General features: G+C 41.3%; 1 protein-coding gene and 1 long non-coding RNA gene across 7 annotated transcripts in view; one reads left to right on the top strand and one right to left on the bottom strand.

Annotated features, from left to right (window-relative positions):
* MFSD8 (major facilitator superfamily domain containing 8) overlaps positions 1-20,552 on the bottom strand; it is a 449,919-nt gene that overhangs the window by 290,079 nt on the left and 139,288 nt on the right. The gene's annotated exons all lie outside the window — the stretch shown is intronic.
* Positions 1-20,552, top strand: part of LOC102166663 (uncharacterized) — a 52,935-nt gene that overhangs the window by 13,210 nt on the left and 19,173 nt on the right. Inside the window, exon 4 of one of the 6 annotated variants that reach the window (XR_014813065.1) lies at positions 15,400-17,931. The exons of 3 other annotated variants lie outside the window; for them this stretch is intronic. This is a non-coding gene — a long non-coding RNA (uncharacterized LOC102166663). Of the gene's footprint in view, positions 1-15,399; positions 17,932-20,552 lie in introns of those variants that run through there. 2 more of the 6 variants (XR_014813068.1, XR_014813067.1) reach the window with 2 other exon arrangements.

Genomic DNA, 20,552 nt, shown 5'->3' with positions numbered 1-20,552 from the left:
GGACATTTTTATGTCTTCTTTGGAGAAATGTCTTTTTAGGTCTTTTGCCCATTTTTCAATTGGGTTGTTTATTTTTTCGTTGTTGAGTTGTATGAGTTGTTTATATATTTTGGAGATTAAACCCTTGTTGGTGGCATTGTTGCAAATATTTTATCCAATTCTGTAGTTTGTCTTTTTTTTTTTTAATGTTTTCCTTTGCTGTGCAAAAGCTTGTAAATTTGATTAAGTCCCATTTGTTTATTTATTTATTTTATTTATATTGCCTTGGGAGACTGACCTGAGATACTATTTGTATGGTTGATGTCAGAGAATGTTTTACCTATGCTCTCCTCTAGGAGTTTTATGGTATAATGTCTTATGTTTAAGTCCTTAAGTCATTTTGAGTTTATTCTTGTGAATGGTGTGAGGGTGTGTTCCAATCTCAGCACTATTTGCTAAGGAGACTGTCTTTCCTGCACTGTATATTCTTGCCTCCTTTTGAGTTGAAGATTAATTGACCATTGTTGTGTGGATTTATTTCTGGGCTCTCTGTTCTGTCCCATTGATCTGTATATCTGTGTTTGTACCAGCACTGCTTTGATTACTGTAGCTTTGTAGTATTGTCTGAAATCTGGGAGAGTTATGCCTCCTGCTTTTTTTTTTTTTTTTTTTTTTTGCTTTGGCAATTTTGGGTCTTTTATGGTTCCATATAAATTTTAGGGTTGTTTATTCTAGTTCTGTGAAAAACGTCATGGGTAATTTGATAGGGATCACATTAAGTCTGTAGATTGCTTGGGGTAGCACTTTTTAAAAGGACACAAATCTTTGTTTTTGTAAGTACTTGGGTCTTTAGAAAATAAGCTGCTTTTTTCGATTGCAAAAATTAAAAATAATAATCAGGAACTAAAAGCTTTAGTTTAATGCAGAATAAACTGTTCTCGAATCTTCTGTAATAAATTGGCATGCACAATTCAAATATTGTCATACACTTAGTGGAAATTTTGATTGGCTTTGACTTTGTTATGGTTACTGAAAGGAAGTTCTCCAGCAGAACACAGATTTTTTTTTTTTTCTTTTTATTGCTTTTTTAGGGCCGCACCCAAGGCATATGGAGGTTCCCGGGCTAAGGGTTGAATTGGAGCTACAGCTGCTATTGTACACCACAGCCACAGCCCCAGCCACAGCCACCTGGGATCCGAGCCACGTCTGCGACCTACACCACAGCTCACGGCAACGCTGGATCCCCGATCCACTGAGCGAGGCCAAGGATTGAACCTGCATCCTCATGGATACCAGTTGTATTCATTTCCGCTGTGCCACGGCAGGAGCTCCAGAACACAGATTTTTAACATTAAGCAGGTGCAGGAATTTCTGATTAGAAGAGCTGAAAGGGAGTTCCCGTCGTGGCGCAGTGGTTAACGAATCCGACTAGGAACCATGAGGTTGCGGGTTCGGTCCCTGCCCTTGCTCAGTGGGTTAACGATCCGGCGTTGCCGTGAGCTGTGGTGTAGGTTGCAGACGCGGCTCGGATCCTGCATTGCTGTGGCTGTGGTGTAGGCCTGTGGCCACGGCTCCGATTGGACCTCTAGCCTGGGAACCTCCATATGCCGCGGGAGCGGCCCAAGAAATAGCAAAAAGACAAAAAAAAAAAAAAAAAGAAGAGCTGAAAGATCACAATTCTGATTCTTCCTTTTCTTTTGCTTCCAACATCCAATCTAAGATCAACTCCAGTTGACCCTACCTCCAAAATACTATCCCAAATTAGGGAGTCCCATTGCAGTGCAGTGGGTTAAGAATCTGGCTGCAGTGGCTCAGGTCCCTGGTTTGATCCTTGACTTGGCACAGTGATTGCTGCAGCTATGGTGTAAATCAGTCCCTGGCCTGGGAATTTCCATATGCTGTGGGTGCAGTCAAACACACACACAAAACAAAAAAACCCCAAAGCCCCAAAACAACCAAATTAGACCAACCACTTCTCACCATGTCTGCTGCTGTCATTCTGGTACAAACTATTAGCAGCTTTCATTTAGACCATGACAGTAGCCTCTTGTCTGGCTCCTGGTTTCCCCTCTTGCCTTCCTAGAGTTGATTCTCTATCATTAACCACTTAGTAGAACTCAGACTATCACTTTCCAATTTATACCTCACTAGTATCTTCCTTGTGCAATTAGAATAAAATCCAAGCTCCTTATCATGACCATAAGATCTGTTCTACACCTACCCTCCGATTGCTCTCAACTTACCTTCCTTGCTCATTATGCTTCAACCAAATTGATTCTCTATCTTTGTGTCAATGCTCCAAGCTCATTCCTACCTTAGAGGTTTTGCATTTGCTCTTTTTCAGGTCTGGAGTTGTCTGTCCCCAAATTTTCTCATGGCAGATTCATCTTCATTACTTAGGTCTCAGCTCAAATATTCATCTCGCAGAGAAAGCTTATCCTGACCACACATCTAAAGAGTTGTCACCCCTTCTCCCTAACTCTAATTATTCCTTATCCTGCCTAATTTTCTTCACAGTATTTAATACTGCCTGAAAGTATTTTATTTTTTGCATGTTTATTATCTGTCCCTCTGATAACCCCCAGTAGAATGATGGATAGGGCCGTCTTACTCCTTGTTATATTCTCAGAGCATGGAATGAAGGTTGCCATTTAGTGAGGGTTTATTACAGACTTGCTGAATGAGTGAGTGAGTCAAGGTCCACATGTAGCCAAGGAAGGCCCCCCAAGATGCCTTTACCTTAATAATAATTTGCCATAGTTCACAGTTGTGACCCTTTGTTTTAAATGGTCACATTTCAGCTTTTGCCAGCACATGGAGGTTTTTTCCCTCCAGGACAGAACTTGCATTAACCAAAGTATAAGATTGACATATAAAACCCCTATGCCAGTTTATTAGTTTTCAGTGAGCAATGTAATTGTCCCATGGACCCAGACTTGCAGTGATATGATCTCTTGTGGATTTTCTGCCTGTGGGCTGACATGCATAGGATATGGAACTAAATGAGAAACTTTTGGGGACACAGTGATAGAAGAAAGAGGAAAGAGATGGCTTGTGTGTTTCAAGACATTCATTTATTTAACAAATATTTGTGATTTCTGACTTTGTGTTCTCTGCTAGGAACTGAATACTATTAAGTTCCAGCCCTTATGAATTTGTAGTTTAGTTGGAGAGGCGGACAATAAACTGACAGTTACAAATCAGTGACACAATTACTTTTTTCAGTTTAGTGCCAGGTTGATGTAGGAGAATCTAGAAGGGAAACTGAGCCTTGGGGGATCATGGTGAGCTTCCCAAGAGATGTGGTGTTTGAGCTGAGCTCTGAGGAGTTACCTAGGCAGAACAAGAAAGGTATGGGGGAAGGACACTGCTATCAGAATCTATAGCCTGAGCAAAGGTCTGGAAACTGGAGAGAGCAGAGCTTTCTAAGTACAAGTCGTTCAGTGAGACTGGGACAAGGAGGGATAAGAATCCTGGCTACCAGACTCACGGACCTAAGTAGGTCTGGATTTTATCCGTATATAAAGAGTAAAACAGAGCTTTTGAAAGTTTCTGATTTGGTGGAGGGGCAGAGTTCATCATACCAGAGTACAGCCAATACTTTGCATTCCTCTCTTCCAAAGGATTTCCATGAATATCTGGAGAAAGTTCACAGTCCTTTTCCAAGAACACATTATTCTTCCTTTACTCATTCCCAGCCTTATACTTGCTGCCCTCCATTGCACATGCTCTGCCTCAGACCGACTGAACTTCTCAGCTTCCAGACTCACTTCCCAATAATATTTTTCTTTCTTTCTTTCTTTTTTTTCTTTGTGGCCACATCTGCAGCATATGGAATTTCCTGGGCCAGGGGTTGACTCTGAGCCACAGAGGCAACCTATGCTGCAGCTGCAGCAATACCGGATCCTTTAACCCACTGCTAGGGACTGAGGATTGAATTTGTGACTCAACAGCAGTCCAAGTTGCTGCAGTCAGGTTCTTAACCCACTGCACCACAGTGGGAACTCCCACTTCCCAGTCTTTAATTATGCTTTAATACCCCTCACTCCTGCTAGCACTCTCACACATGCCACTTTCAAAAAATGTTATTGGATTAGTCTTCCAAGCTATAAAAGCAATACATGTTCTTTGCAACAAGCCAAACACAGAGATATGCAAAGAAGGAGTTAAAACTTTCTCCTCTCCTCTCATCACCACACACATACATACAGAGTGTGCTTTAAAATATATATACCTTCAACTAAAGTAGATCTTTGCTCTTCAGTTTGTACAGTTCTCCCCCACTCCCCCAGCAGTATATCCAGTATTGCTGGATGCCAGGCCCTATGCTTTATCACATTTAGCCTACAACTACCATATGAAGTAGGTACTGTTATCCTCAGTAGATAGATGAGCATCTCAGATGTTATTAATTTGCCAAACTTGCACAGATAATGGGAGCAGCAATTTGAACTTGAGCACTGTGGCTCTCAAGTCCGCTACCTTTTACTATCTTCTAAATAATGAATGTTATTTTTGTTCCTTTTTTTTTTTTTTGTCTTTTTAGGGCCTCACCTGTGGCATATGGAGGTTCCCTGGCTAGTGGTCTAATCGGAGCTGTAGCTGCCGGCCACAGCCACAGATACAGCAACATCAGATCCAAGCCACGTCTTCGACCTACGCCACAGCTCATGGCAAGCCAGATCCCTAACCCACCAAGCAAGGCCAGGGATCCAATGGCAACCTCATTGTTTGTAGTCAGATTCATTGCTGCTTTGCCACAATGGGAATTCTCCTGTTCTTTTTAGTAATTGTACACTGTTTATATGGATGTCCAGAATTTATTCAATCATCCCTCTGTTAATGGATGTTGAAGTTGTTTTTTGCCACTTAAAATGCTTCAGTATATAATTCTCCAAAGTGGGATTTGAGGTCAGAGAATGTACTTTTTTTTTTTCTTTTGGCGCTCTTGTGCCATGTGGAAGTTTCTGGGCCAGGGATCAAACCCATGCCACAGCTGCAAACCACACCATAGCTGTGACAACACCGATGCTTAACGCTCTGCACCCTGAGGGAACTTCCGAGGGCATACTTATTTTTATTACAGTACAGCCAAATTATGTTTTAAGGATTATACAGCATTCTTATACCCCCAAGAAACGTGGGCCAGTGTCTATTTCCCTATATCCTCACTAATCCTAATGATACTGATAGTTTTAGATTTTGGGGTTTTTTTGGACACTGTGGTCAGTAGAAACAGTGCACCTTTGTTTGATTTGCATGTTTCCTGACTACAGTTGAAACTGAGAATATTTCTGTGTTTTTAAGATATTTGCATTTCCTATTCCATGATTTGTCTATTCGTTTCCTCTCCTATTAATTTTTTTCTGTTGGATTGTTCTTGATCATTATTTTGGAGAGGGCAAGGGGGGAGATGGGGAATGTTTATGGTAGTAGCAGTATTAACCCTTTTTCTGACATGTGTTCAAATATTTTCTCTTCTTGGTTCATTCACTTTTTAATATATTTTTGGGGGGGGGTCTTTTTAGGGGTGCACCACCCGTGGCATATGGAAGCTCCCAGGCTAGGGGTTGAATCAGAGCTGTAGCTGCTGGCCTGTGCCACAGCCATAGCAACGAGGGATCTGAGCTGCGTCTGCAACCTACACCACAGCTCATGACAACGCCAGATCCTTAACCCACTTGAGCAAGGCAAGAGACTAGTCCTCATGGGTGGTAGTCAGATTTGTTTCCACTGAGCCAAGACAGGAATCCCAGTTTTTAATTTTTTAAAAGCATCCTTAACCTTATAGAAATGTTTAATTTGTATGTGTTCAAGTCTCTTGGTCTTTCCTGTTATGGCTTTTGGCCTTCCTGAAATTGACAGGTTTTAGGCATTTCTTCATTAAGGACTGGAACAGCAGATCAAAATTCTCCTTGGTGGAGCTGCCTTTGTGGCTCAGCGGTTAATGAACCTAACTATATCCATGAGGATGTGGGTTCAGTCTGTGGCCTCGATCAGTGGGTTGGGGATCCGGTGTTGCTGTGAGCTGTGGTGTAGGTCGCAAATGTGGCTTGGATCCTGCATTGCTGTGGCTGTGGTGTAGCCTGGCAGCTGTAGCTCCAATTTGACCCCTAGCCTGGGAACCTCCATATGCCGCGGGGTGCGACCCTAAAAAGCAAAATAAATAAATAAATAAATAAGACTCTCTTTGGTGGGTGCTTGATGGGCTTTGATGATTTTTGTCTCAGGCTCTTTTACCTTTGCTACTTCCTCTCAGTCTCCTTCTGTGAGATCTGTTCTTTCTTGAGATTTATTATTACATTTAAGCAAAGGCTTACTGGCCTGGGAGTCATTTATCACTTAGAAAAGTTTGTTTGTATATCTTTGCTCTGATTTACTATTGGCTAATTTTGTTTCTTTCTCCTAGTTTTAAGAAGCAGTCACCATGGGATCTTCTATTTTATATTTTGAGTTTTGGGCCATTTTCAGCCTCTGAGTTCTTAAGCTTTTGAGAGGCAGTTTAGAGGGAAGATATGCCCTTGATACAAGACTTACATGGATAGTGAAGATAAATTGGTAATGGGGAAGGTGTGGGCTTGAGAGTGAGTTTGATTTTGTCTTTGATTACAGCTGTAGAATCCTGGCGAGGTTGTTATAAGCCTTAGGGCCCTTTTCCATAAAATGGAAGTGATAATAATACTCCTCTGAGTTTGACACAGGATAGGCCTCTAACAGTTAATTTAGATGTTTTTCCCCTTTTGGTCACATTTCAAGAATATTTTAATGAGGTCAAGTCTTCACAAATTACCTCGCTGTCCCTTTTGGCTAAACAAACTCTTTTCGTTAGCTGTCAACCTGTAAAAAAAGGATACAATTTCTTGGCCTTAAAGACTGAAATCCTTTACAGCTCTCTGGAATGAATGCACATATTTCATTATTGAAAAGAGAGACATTTAAACTCTTAGTGGAAATTAATTTTGAGGCCATTTTACACAAACCTTGGCTTAGGACCAAGGATCCAAGATAGAACATGTGTGGGTTGGGGGTAGACACTAGGGAGAAGAGGCTGGCCTGCATTTTGGTGGATTTTGAAATGTTCACAGAATTTGGGAGTTCTAGTCGTGGCTCAGCGGAAATGAATCTGACTAGGAACCAAGAGGTTGTGGGTTTGATCCCTGGCCTTGCTCAGTGGGTTAAGGATCTGGCGTTGCTGTGAGCTGTGGTGTAAGTCACAGACATGGCTTGGATCTGACGTTGCTGTGGCTGTGGTATAGGCTGGCAGCTACTGCTCTGATTCGACCCCTAGCCTGGGAAACTCCATATGCCATAGGTGTGGCCCCAAAAAGCAAAAAAAAAAAAGCAACAAAAAAAGGAATTCACAGAATTTGTTCTTTGTTCCAGGTCATATTAATGGGCTCTTAGAGAAGAAAGTTAGAGGGATCCAGGTTTATCACCCAGGCTTGTCCCCTGCCCTTAAGCTGGTGATCATGAAACCAATTAGTGAAGGTAGTTTGTTGAATTGCTCAACTGACAATATTCCTGGATGATAACTAATTTTAGATTTGGGGCTAAGTACTGGGGTTGAGAAGTTAAATAGAAGTAGTGCTCAGGAGAGCTTACTTCTTCTTTTTTTTTTTTTTTTTTTTTTTTTTGTCTTTTTGCCTTTTCTAGGGCCGCTCCTGCGGCATATGGAGATTCCCAGGCTAGGGGTCTAATTGGAGCCATAGCCACCGGCCTACGCCAGAGCCACAGCAATGCAGGATCTGAGCTGCGTCTGCAACCTACACCACAGCTCACAGCAACGCCAGATCCTTAACCCACTGAGCAAGGCCAGGGATCAAACCCACAACCTCATGGTTCCTAGTCGGATTCATTAACCACTGCTCCACGACGGGAACTCCAGGAGAACTTATTTCTGACCCTAGGTAATCATCTTCATTCCTGCCTCCCACCTCCACATTTGAGCTGGCATACACCTGCTCTTAGATCTGGATCCAATAGACAACAGCAAGGAGGCCTAGACCAGTTCCTAGCTTAATAGTCTTGCTGTCCCTTCAAGCTCCAGCCTTGAAAAGTTCAGACTTTATGCAAGTGTTCAAATCAACTAACATAATGCCATGTTTAAGACACTGTGTGGGATGTGAGAGAGAGACAGAACTAGGGGTGAAAGAGGGAGAAGTGAGGGTAGAAAGCAGAGTTTTTGCCCTCAAGTAGTGAAGGTTGTTAACTCGAATGCCTTTAGAGGCCAGGCATGTTGGTAATTAAGTGGCTTTGCCTGTAAAGGGAAAAAAACAGAGTAAGCATAATAATTGACAATGAATATTTGTGTCACTGACAATAGGAGGTGGTGTAGCCTTTGGCAAACTGGAGTGTGCATCCCTGTTTAACAGGATTTCTCATCTCCAGGTGAGAATCTAGTGCAGAGGTTCTGAGAGTATGATCTCTGGCCAACAGCATCAAGATCACCTGGAAACTTGTGAGAAATGCAGTTTTTCGGTTCCATTCCAGACCTAATGAATCAGAAACTCTGAGGATGGGGTCTTGCAGTCTATGTTTTAACAATCTCTTCCTGTGATTCTTATGCTCCCTAGAGTTTGAGAGTTGTGGGAATCCAGACCCAGTGTTGCTAGATCTTGATTTTTTGAGGGAAGCTAGAAAACTAAAATTTTGTGGGAGCTATATGATTTTTAAATATTAAATACTAGCGAATATATGTAATGGTGGTGGGGGGGAAGGGAGCAGAGGTACACACTACAGGCCAAGGAAAGCACATCTGTGGGCCTTGGCATCTCTAGGTCTCCAGTTACAACTTAAAATAGACTAGTCAAATATCTTATTGACAATAGAGTAATCAAAAATACTGTTGGCCTAGAGGACTGAATCTCACTTTGTATTTGTAGGGCTGAGCAGAGACAGCAGGACTGTCTGGCAGGAGGGGGCTTTTAAGAGCTGCACAGATTCTGATACTAACCCAGCACAGGTGCTTCCTCACTCCCCTCCATGGTGGAATGCTAGCATTGTCAGCCACTGTTCCTCTTGCAAGTTCGGAGCATCCCTTGGATATGCAACAAAAGAGAAAAGAAGGTGGGTCACAGGTCTAGAGCACTGTGGTTTATAAACAGCATTCACATCTGTCCTTTTATCACATTCTTACAGCCTTGTGCAGTAGGTATAATGATTGTTGTCTCTATTTAAAATTGCTGAAATAGGCTGAAAAAAGGTCAAGTGATTTGCTACAGGTCACATAATTGTAAGGGGTAAACATGAGACAATATACCCGACTTTATAATTTCTAAACTGGAGTTTTTCTCCCATATATAGTTTTATGTTTTTGTTTATCCATACCACCACTAATTTTTGAAAGGATCTGATGTGGAGTTCCTGCCATGGCACAGTGGACTAAGAACCCTACTGTGGCAGCCTGTGTTGCTGCAGAGGTATGGTTTTATCCCTGGCCTGGGAATTTCCATATGCTGCGAGTATGGCCATTTAAAAGAAAGAAAGAAAAAAAGAAAGAGTCTAAAGTTCTGATGTGGCTCATTTCACTATGACCAATGACTGTTTAGTTTAGTTTTTTTTTTTTTTTTTTTTTTTTTTGCCGTTTCTGTGACCAAGCCTCAGCTGGTCCCTCCTTGGCTTGGTGTGCTACCTGGGACCCCACATCTTTTTCTGTGGGCTGGGAAAATACCAGGATCTGCGCAGCTTTTAAAGGTCCCCTCCTGTCAGACTCTAATGCCTTGCTGTCTCCCCACAACCCTGCAAACACATAGAGTCATTCCTCTAGTTCAACAGTACTTTCAATTATTTTATTGTAATAAGCAAATGAATCCCCCAGACCAGCCATCCCTCTTGGGACGCTTCTCCCTATGGGCTCTGTCTATCTGCAGGGTTTTGGGTCTCCTTGTTCTGGCCTATCTTGTCACCCACCAAGCCTCAGGGAGGACACTCTGAGTCCAGAGCTGTCCCCAGTGCAGGTGATATATGACCTGGACACCAGTTGTCTGGAACTGGACTGAGCATCCTGACTCATTTTACATAAGCTGCAGAATAGCTGCCAAAGCAATGGCTTTCTGACATAATAACAAATTTGGATGCTAGACCAATGGACATTTTTAGGGGAGCTAGAATTTAGAATTCTTCAAGTATTCTCCTTAGTCTAGCTTAAAATGGCAACACAATGGGTAGCACTACCAGAAGAATTTTAGTAGTTTGACATTTTTTGGTTCTTTAAATATAGCAGTTGACCCTTGAACAGGGGGACTGGTGAATTGGGACTTCATCCTGGCACAGTCAAAAATCTACATTTAATTTAAAGCCAGCTCTCCCTATATCCTTTTTGTCTATATGAGCTATCCTGCATCTGTGGATTGAGCTAACTGTGGATCAGTAATATTTATTATTTTTAAAAGTCTGCATAGGAGTTACCATTGTGGCTCAGTGGGTTAAGGATCTGACATTGTCTCTGTGAGGATGTGGGTATGATCCCTGGCCTCGCTCAGTGGGTTAAGGATCTGGTGCTATAAGCTGCAGCCTGGGTTGCAGATGTGGCTCAAATCCAGTGTTGCTATGGCTGTGGTATAGGCCTACAGCTGCAGCTCTGGTTCGACCCCTAGCCCAGGAACTTCCCTAAGCTGCAGGTGCAGCCATAAAAAGGAAAAAAAAAGTTAGTATATAAGTGGGCCTGTTCAGTTCAAATCTGTGTTATTCAAGGGTCAACTGTACTTTGTCTTTTTTTTTCTTTTTGTCTTTTTGTGCTGCACCCATGGCATTTGGTGGTTCCCAGGCTAGGGGTCTAATCAGAGCTGTAGCTGCTGGCCTACACCATAGCCATAGCAAGGCAGGATATGAGCCGTGTCTGTGACCTGTACCACAGTTCATGGCAATACCAGATCCTTAACCCACTGAGCAAGGCCAGGGATCGAACCCACAACTTTCATGGTTCCTGATTGGATTCGTTTCTGCTGTGCCATGACAGGAACTCCATGGGTCAGCTGTACTTTGAAGAATTCTGGAATGTTCAGCATTAGGTGGACATTCTGGTTGTCTTCACCATCGTCTTTTAAAGGGGTTCTTTCTTTCTTATCTGGAAACTTGCCAGGGAGGCATGACTGGGAGAGTTGGTTACTGGTAGGTGTCTAGGTACTTATAGCAGGGCTCACATGTCAAGTGAATGAAAAGCTGTTAAGAGGGGCAGAGACAGAGATAGAGACAGAGAGCGAGGGACAAAGGGAGAAGGGGTGGGAAGAGAAAGAGAGTGAGAGAGAGAGATGAAGAGAGGGAGCCCATGAGCCTGAGAGAGGGAAATACTTTAATGACCAAGAAAACAACTGGTACATAAATGGCTTGGTACAGCCCTGCTGTGGATATTTGTAGGAGGAAATGGAGCATTTTGCCAGGACCTTGCTTTGCTTAAGATTGGCTTTGATTACAGTTTTTTGTTTTTGTTTTTAATCTGGGGGTGGCAGATCACCACTGGGAAGGGTGTGTGTCAGCCTTATCTTGAATACTTCCTTACTTTACTTAACTAAGAAACTAGACAATTTAATGTGTAGCTTGTACCATTTCCTTTGCATGTAATGAAAGTTTTATTTAAAGTCCTCATGAGCATTTTCACTGTTTTTCAATAGTAAGAATGAGCAAATGAGAATTGTAAATACTTTTGAGGCCATTTTTTACTTGACAAAACAGTTCTTCTAAGCTAGAGCTTTCTCTGTCACTCTCTGAAACACTTAGGGGCAGGAGAACCAGACATTTATAGGAAGAATATGAATTCTTGTGCACTGTCACATAATACTCAAGGCCTTTTCAGGAGTTCCTGCTGTGGCACAAACCTCTTGGAGTTCTGGGACACAGGTTTGATCCCTGGTCTGGCACAGTGGGTTAAAGATCTGGTGTTGCCACACCTGCAGCTCAGTTGCAACTGTGGATTTGATCTCATTTCTGGTCTGGGAACTCCATATGCTGAGGCACCACCAAAAAAGAAAAAAAAAATTCATTGTGGTTGGTTACATCTTAGTGTTCATTTTTAATCAACAATTAGCATTTGGTTCCACTTTATTTAATATACAATGTATATTTATTTTTTATTCATTCCTTTGGCCACTGTTGATGCCTTCACTGTTACAGTTGCCTACTACAGCTGCTAAGGTAGCAGAATTACTTGCAAATAGAATCAACTCATTTACAGGCATACCTCAGAGATATTGTGGGTTTGATTCTAGACCGTTATAATAAAGTGAATATCTCAATAAAGCTGGTCAAATGAATTTTTTGGTTTCACGGTACATGTAAAAGTTATGTTTACACTATACTGTTGTCTATTAAGTATTTAATAGTATTATGTCTAAAAAAACTACATACATGCCTTAATTTAAAAATATTTCATTGAAGTTTTTGTCGTGGTTAAGTGGAAATGAATCTGACTGGCATCCAGGAGAACTCAGGTATGATCCCCAGTCTCGCTTAGTGGGTTTAGGATCCAGCATTGCCGTAAACTGTGGTGTAGGTCGCAGATGCAGCTTGGATCCTGTGTTGCTGTGGCTGTGGTGTAGACCTTCAGGTACAGCTCTGATTTGACCCCTAGCCTGGGAACCTCTATTTACTGTGATGTGGCCCTGTAAAGACAAACAAAACAAAACAAACAAACCAACCCCCCCCCCCACTTTCTTGCTAAAAGAATGCTGGCCTTCATCTGACAATGCAAGGTGGCCACAAATCTTCAATTTGTAAAAAAATGCAATATCTGGAAAGCACAATAAATTAAAGCACAATAAAATGAGATATACCTGTATATAAACTATCAGCGTTATAAAAAGAATAACTAGTAATGCCAGTTGTATAAAATGAAAGTATAAATCTGTTAGATTTTGCATGAGGATAGTAAATGTTTAATTCTGGCATCTTCCCTAGATATCTCTTATTTCAACATCCTATAAGCTCTTTCTCACTCTCTTTGGTAGGTGCTGAAGGTATAAAGATAAGTAAGCCATGGACCCTGCCTTCAAGAAATGTGCAGTCCTTATTGGGAGACAGTTTGGTAAAGGGCTCTGAAAACACACAGGACAGGATGCAATTCAGAGCAGAGGAGGTGGGGTGAAGATGCTGGCCAGGAAGGCCTCTTGGAGAAGACAGTCCTGGAGTGTCTAGTATATTACATTGATGGGGCAGGGTTGGTGCTGAGCAAATAGACTCTGGAGTCAGGGGTATTCAAATCCTGTCTCTGCCACCTTCTAGCTCTGTGGCCATGGGCCTTGATCTGGTCTCTCTAGGCCTTTATTTCTTCAAGTGTAAAATAAGGTGACACCATCAAATTTACAGGTGGTTATGGGAATTGGGAGATGAAATCATTTAGAATAATTATATAGACATAGGCTTAGCACAGCATAAGCATTCAGTACATGAGAGCTGTTATTTTATAATGTATAACAACATAAAATCACTTTGTATCTTCGAGTTTATGGACTTAGATTCTCTTTATCTCCTCAGATATTGACCACTTATCTAGATTTTCTAGTTTCTAAAATTCTTCTACAATTCCTTTGTTTCCCAAACTGCTGATTACCATACTAAAGGCAACTGTAGGGAAGTATAACCAAGGGAGGTAGTACTTGAGCTAAGGTGTCAACCTTGCCAGGAGATGTCAAAAGTCTCATTTAAAACTGAAAGATGTATTCTAGATAAGGGTTTGGAGAAATCTGACTGACTCTTGGGTCAGAGTAAATTCTAAAATTAAAATAGATTTTGTTCTTTTCATTAGGTGTAAGGCAAAACTCAATAATTATCCTCAAGATAAGGAGAACATCAAACCTCAAACCAAAGTATAAAAAGAGAAATTTCTAGTTGATTCCAACTTAATTCTTTTTAGTGGAAATATTAATCAGAAAATTTGTCATCTAGGATTCCCACCATTCCTTGGAAAGTTAAGTTTTAAAAAAGTCACCTTGAATTTCAGTACAAATTTCAGATGTCATATTTTTAAACTTTGGGAGAGATGTGTAAGTTCAGTTTTTCCCATTGGCCTGGATTGGAGCACCTGTCTATTTATTTATTTATTTATTTATTTATTTATTTATTTATTGTCTTTTTTTCCCTGCCATTTCTTGGGCCGCTCCCACAGCATATGGAGGTTCCCAGGCTAGGGGTCGAATTGGAGCTGTGGCCACTGGCCTACGCCAGAGCCACAGCAACTCAGGATCCGAGCCGCGTCTGCAACCTACACCACAGCTCACGGATCCTTAACCCACTGAGCAAGGCCAGAGATTGAACCCGCAACCTCATGGTTTCTAGTGGGATTCGTTAACCACTGAGCCAGGAAGGGAATTCCCACCTGTCTTTCTTTTAAATGGTTATATCTCCATTAACAAATTTTCTGGAAGCAAAGATCCTGGGATAGTTAGCTGTGGTCAAACAAGAAAATCCTCATGATATGCCAGTCAGGATAGCACAAGCTCAGCCAGGCCTGCCTGATAGCTCCCTCATTGAGGACCCTCCGACAGCAGCAGCTGTGTGTCAGTTTCTCTGTCTGTACATAGCTGCAGAGCAGCAAGGCTGCAAGTCTTCACAGTTTCTCTTTGGGGGGCTATATCTTTTCCTCTCTCTGCCATTTCCCTCTCTTGGCCATGATTCTCCCCACCGACACAGGGCTAGTCTCTGATGTCAGTTGTTTCCTCATTCTTAGGCCCCCAAACTATTTTTTCAGAAGCCTGGGATGCTCTTTGTGATAATTCTCCCTTTCCTACCTCTAGGCACTTTCCCCCTCTTTCTCTATCAAAACGTAGACAGATTATGAGGTTCCAGCTGTACTTTTCTGCCAGAGAGCCCTGGTGTCCTTGGGAGAAGATGCCTGGGCCTGATCACAGTGCACTTTCCAGAGACCTGGGCTCCCCTCCCCACCGCCTGAGCCAGTGAGGATGGCAGCAAAGATCCTGGCCACTGTAGCAGTTAATTCCTACGTAGCAGGTCCTGCCTACTCTTTTCGCTTGGATCTTCATCCCCTTGACTAAACCTCTCCCTTCTGTTTGCCCCAGAGTTTTCTGTTGCATATTTTATGTTTTTCAGAATGTCTAGTGCTGTTTTAATAAACATTTAATTCTGTTTTCATACTGTATTAAATACTTTGTCTGAAATTGGGATATAACTCTCATTGCCTCATGTTATTTCTGTCTGAAAATGAAGTTTATAACAAAGAAATATGTTGATAGAATATCTCCATTAATAGAAGCAATTAGTAAACTGATTCATTTTTCATTAGGGAATGTTTAAATTTGCTTTTTGACAAAATAGTGATTAAAGAATATTTAATAACAAGTATGAATCAACAGTTATTAGCTTCTTATCACATCTACATTAAATAACAAGGAAATACATGTAGAAAACTTTGCTTATAATTCTACCACTCCATATAATTACTGTTTTTTATCTTCCTGTGTTCTCTTCCAGGCCTAGGCCATGTGTTTGTGAAGCTACCAGATGGTGTTCCTTGCAGTTCTGTGGTAGAGGAATTCTTGTGAAAAGTTGTGTTCCATTTGAGGATTATACTTCAAGCTTGCTCTTAGTAGTACCTACATTTTAACTTGCTGTATTAGCAAGCTTAATCTGTTATCTCAGAACTCTGGCCACACCATTATTGTATTGAGATGCATCTTTGTTTCTGTTCTTGTTTGATGGTAGTAGTGGGCTATGACTTTATCACCAGCCTCTAGAAGGATAGCTGCATGAGACTAGGTTTTCATTACATGTTTCATTGTATGTAGTGGGTTTGTGGGTTTTAATAGGCATTTACACATAAGAGTTGAAGTCTCCTATTTGTCTTGGATTCTTATGTACTGTTGACATTAGGAGACGTTCTCAGGAGTTCCCGTTCTAGCTCAGAGGGTTAAGAATCCAACTAGTATCCATGAAGATGTGGGTTCGATCCCTGGCCTCGCTCCGTGGGTTAAATGATCTGGCGTTGCAGCAAACTGCAGTGTAGGATGCAGACGTGGCTCAGATCTGGGCTTAGATATTATTGGTGTGTGCTGCAGCTTTAGTGAAGACCAGCAGCCATAGCTCCAATTTGACCCCTAGCCCAGGAACCTCCATATGCTGCAGGTGCCAACCTAAAAAGAAAAAAAAAAAAGAGGAAAAAAATTTCTCAGCTCAAGATAGGCAGTGGATAGGGCCTGGAGTAATAATCTACTTTATCCTCCAAAAGGAACAACAGTGTTCATTTCCAAGCTCAATGGAGAAACAACTCCCTCTGACCTCTCCCTCTTCCTAGTTTTCTTTCTGGAATTGCAGATTTCTTATCTTAGTATTTATAAAACTTGCCTAATTGTAAAAATTATCTGAAGTGCTGGTGAAAAACACAATTTTCTGGGTCCTTGCCAGACCTATTGAATCAGAATCTGAGGGACTGCTTGGTTTAAACAAGTACCCTGGATAATTTTTACAATCCTGGCAGATTTGGGAAACAATAGTTTATTGAAGCAAATTCATAGCTGTCGACTCACACATTTGCTTAGCTCACCTTTGGAGAGAGGTGGCCGACAATTCCGTCTTCAGGAGAATAGCAGCCAGGCAGGTCCTGTTCTTATTCTACTCTGAATACAGCTGTGGCAATGACTGGATGAAGTGTAGCACAGGAGGTCAGACCAGTGTAGGAAGATCATCTTCCCCACCCAATGTCATCATACAGATGACTGCCACAGCCCTTTGCCTCAGTGAAGAGCAAGAAATGTATAGATGGGGTTATTTTCTCTGTGTCACTTGAAACTTCAAAATTCTTCCTTATTGCAATAATTATATACATGATAGGTTGCGTGTACATTTAGAAATTTTCCTTGTGCTTTCTCCATGTGGCAATTGGGTTATTTAAAATTCAGTTTATGTACCCAAAAAATTGCTTCTTCATTAATCCCAGTGGCAGTAATTTGAAAGAAAAGCAGAGTTTATGCAACTGTAGGTCATTGTCCAGATCTGGAATAGTATTCCCTGAAGTAGGCTGGTCCCAAAGTTGGGAAATATTGGGGATTTTTGAGTTTAAACTCACTTCCTGGAATACTCTGCTCACCCTGTGCCATCAGGGCCCTCCTGCTGTCCTCCAGCTGCCCGCTCTCTCTCCTCTCTCTCCCCTTCCTTCATGGCAGAGCCCCATGCTCCAAAATCATTTTGCTTCCCCTTTAAATTCTTCTTCTGAGTCAAAAGATGAAATAGAATGGCAACAACAAAGCATAACCCAGTAACTGATCCTCTAGATTTGGTTAGATCTGCTACTAGCCAGCTTGTACAAAGAAAGTAATGGATGAAATGAACACATGTCATCCTGGGAATGACTAATTGATAACTTACTGCATTAACAAAATGTCCCAGGGATACTGGCATTCGAAGACAATGTGTCTTAAAGGAATAAGTCTCAAATATCGCCTTTCAGGCAGTTTCAAACCAAAGCGAGGGCAAATTTGGGGCAAAGGGATCTTTAAATCACACCACAAAGGCCATAGTTCACTCTACTATCCGAGGTCAGCTGTTGCTCTTGGAAACACAGTGATATGGTGTTCAGGTCAGGGAAGCATGCTTGCTTCTGGTTAAAGGACAAGACCAGGCTTTTCTCCCCACCCTCTTGGTCTCTCTTATCTCCAGCAGGGCACTACATGGGTACACTTTGTGCAGGGTGGATTGTCACAGAAGCAAACAGTCCCAAATAGCTGGGAGTTTTGGAAATCCATAGGTAGGGTCCTTGCATTTTTGATATTTAAGGCTGTTGATTTGTGGACTAAATGTGTGTCAGAGCACTTTCACATTGATAGAATCAAGAACCTTTGGCACAGGCTTTTATCACGATGTATAAAGGTGAAAAATTGATTGGAAGAAAATGTAGTACTTTATTCCTGCTTGTGTCAGTTGAAAGTGTAGTCTCCATGTCTGTCTTTGTCACTGAAATAATAAATTTGAATTTGACCAGGTAGGCTTTTTTCCTTCATTAAAGGATTTTGCATTAGGAAATGAAAAAATTTGACAGTATAAATGCAGAGTGAATAGTAGAGTAAGCAAATTGTACCTCCTCCAATAAATCTACTCATTCATTGGGCCCTGTGTTGCAACATTTTGTGGTACAAAGCTCAGTCATTCATTAGGCCGTGAGTTGCAACATTTTAGGCTGTCCTTGGCTCCTCAGGTATCATGACTACTTGGTGATTTTTAGTGATGGAACAGACCTGCAGAGAAAAGACTGGATGTGGCTCTGTTGAATTTCATTTTTCATCCCACCCTTACCCATTTAGTCCTTTTCATATTAAAGAAAAATCTGAAATGTTGGCAACAGAACTTTGATGGGCCTGATTTCCATCTACAAGGTGCACTGAATGATACTGAGGAAATTTTTTAGCTCAAGACTAATGATTAAATATTCCAAGACACCTATTTCCCTGAGTGCCTTTGTATTTAATGCAGCTCTTTGAGTGACTTTGAGTTAGAGTGTTTAAATTACTTGTTCTTGCAGTTCCCATTGTGGCTCAGCAGAAATGAACTCGACTAGTAGTATCCATGAAGATGCGGGTTCAATCCCTGGCCTCATCAATGGGTTAAAGATCTGGCATTGCCATGAGCTGTGGTGTAGGTTACAGACGCGGCTTGGATCCCATGTTGCTGTGCCTGTGGTATAGGCTGGCAGCTGCAGCTCTGATTTATTCTCTAGCCTGGGAACTTCCATATGCTGCAGGTGCAGCCCTAAAAAGCAAAATAAATAAATAAATAAATAACTTGTTCTTCAACTATATTTAAAGAAACAAGTGTAGATATTTTATTTATTTATTTATTTATTTGTCATTTTAGTGCCACACCTGCGGCATGTGGATGTTCCCAGGCTAGGGGTTGAGTCAGAGCTGTAGCTGCTGGCCTACGCCACAGGCATGGCAACGTGGGATCCAAGCCGTGTCTGCTACCTACACCATAGCTCATGGCAACGCCAGACCCTTAACCCAATGAGCGAGGCCGGTGATCAAACCCACGTCCTCATGGATACTAGTTGGGTTCGTTAACCATTGAGCCAGGACGGAAACTCCCAAGTGTACATATTTTATTATGAATGAATGGTTGCCATTTTTGTTGCTGTTTTTATTTCATTTTTATTTTTAGTGTGCCTTTTTTTTTTTTTTTGTCTTTTGTCTTTTTAGGGCTGCACCCGAGGGATATGGAGGTTTCCAGGCTAGGGGTCAAATCAGGGCTCTAGCTGCCAGTTCCCAGCAATGTGGGATCCAAGCCACATCTGCAACCTATGCCACAGCTCGTGGCTATACCAGATCCTTAACCCACTGAGCAATGCCAGGGGTTGAACCTGCATCCTCGTGGATACTAGTCGAGTTTGTTAACCACCACTGAGCCACAACTGGAACTCCTGATGCTGTTTGAGTTGGGAAAACTGAAGTACAGGGATTTAAAAAAAATTTTTTTTCCATGAACATTTTTTTAATACTACTTTAAAACTACCAAAACATCAAACTTTTTTGGTCCATTAATTTTCTTTTTTTTTTTTTAAATTATTGAAGTATAGATGACTTACAGTGTTGTATTAGTTTCAGGTCTTCTATAGCGAAGAAAATCAGTTATACATATATCCATCATTTTTTCCTATAGAGGTTATTACAAATTATTGAGTAGATTTCCCTGTTACATAGTAGGTTCTTATTAATTATCTACTTTATTCAGTAGTGTGTATATGTTATTTCCCTCCTCCTAATTCATCCCTTCCAGCCACGGTTTCTCCTATAGTAACTGTAAGTTTTGATTTTGAGATCTGTGAGTTTGTTTCTGTTTTGTAAATAAGTTCTTTTATATTGTTTTAATTAGAATTCACATATAAGTAATAACATATGATATTTCTCTTTCTCTGTCTGACTCATCTCACTTAGTATGATAGATAATCTCTAGGTTCATCCATGCTGCTGCAAAAGCTATTATGACATTCTTTTTTGTGGCTGAGTCATATTCCATTACACACACACACATCACATCTTCTTTATCCATTTTTCTGTGGATGAACATTTATGTTGCTTCTGTCTTTGCTATTGTAAGTAGTGGAGCAATGAACACTGGAATGCATATATCTTTTTGAATTATGGTTTTCTCTGGATAAATGCCCAAGAATGGGATTACAAGATCATATGGTCATTCTATATTTAGTTTTTAAAGGAACTTCCCTACTGTCCTCCATAGTGGTTGCATTCCTACCAACAATGTAGGAGGGTTCTCTTTTCTCCATACCCTCTCCAGCATTCATTGTTTATAGATTTTTTTGATGATGGCCATTCTGATTGGTGTGAGGTAATGCCTCATTGTAGTTTTGGTTTACATTTCTCTGTTAATTAGTGGTGTCAACCATCTTTTCATATGCTTTTTTGGGCATCTGTCCCTATTCTTTGGAGCCATGTCTATTTAGATATTCCATACATTTTTTTTTTTTTTTTTTTTGTCTTTTTGCCTTTTCTTGAACTGCTCCTGCGGCATATGGAGGTTCCCAGGCTAGGGGTCTAATTGGAGCTATTGCTGCTGGCCTACACCAGAGCATAGCAACACGGGATCCGAGCCTTGTCTTCAACCCACACCACTGCTCACAG

Source organism: Sus scrofa, chromosome 8, assembly GCF_054392235.1.
Source record: "Sus scrofa isolate SSC_HxYL_T2T_F1_AM1 chromosome 8, Sscrofa_HxYL_maternal_Yorkshire_Landrace_v2.0, whole genome shotgun sequence".
Taxonomy (NCBI): domain Eukaryota; kingdom Metazoa; phylum Chordata; class Mammalia; order Artiodactyla; family Suidae; genus Sus; species Sus scrofa.
Note: the sequence above shows the minus strand (reverse complement) of the source record. Positions and strands in the feature narration are given on the sequence as shown.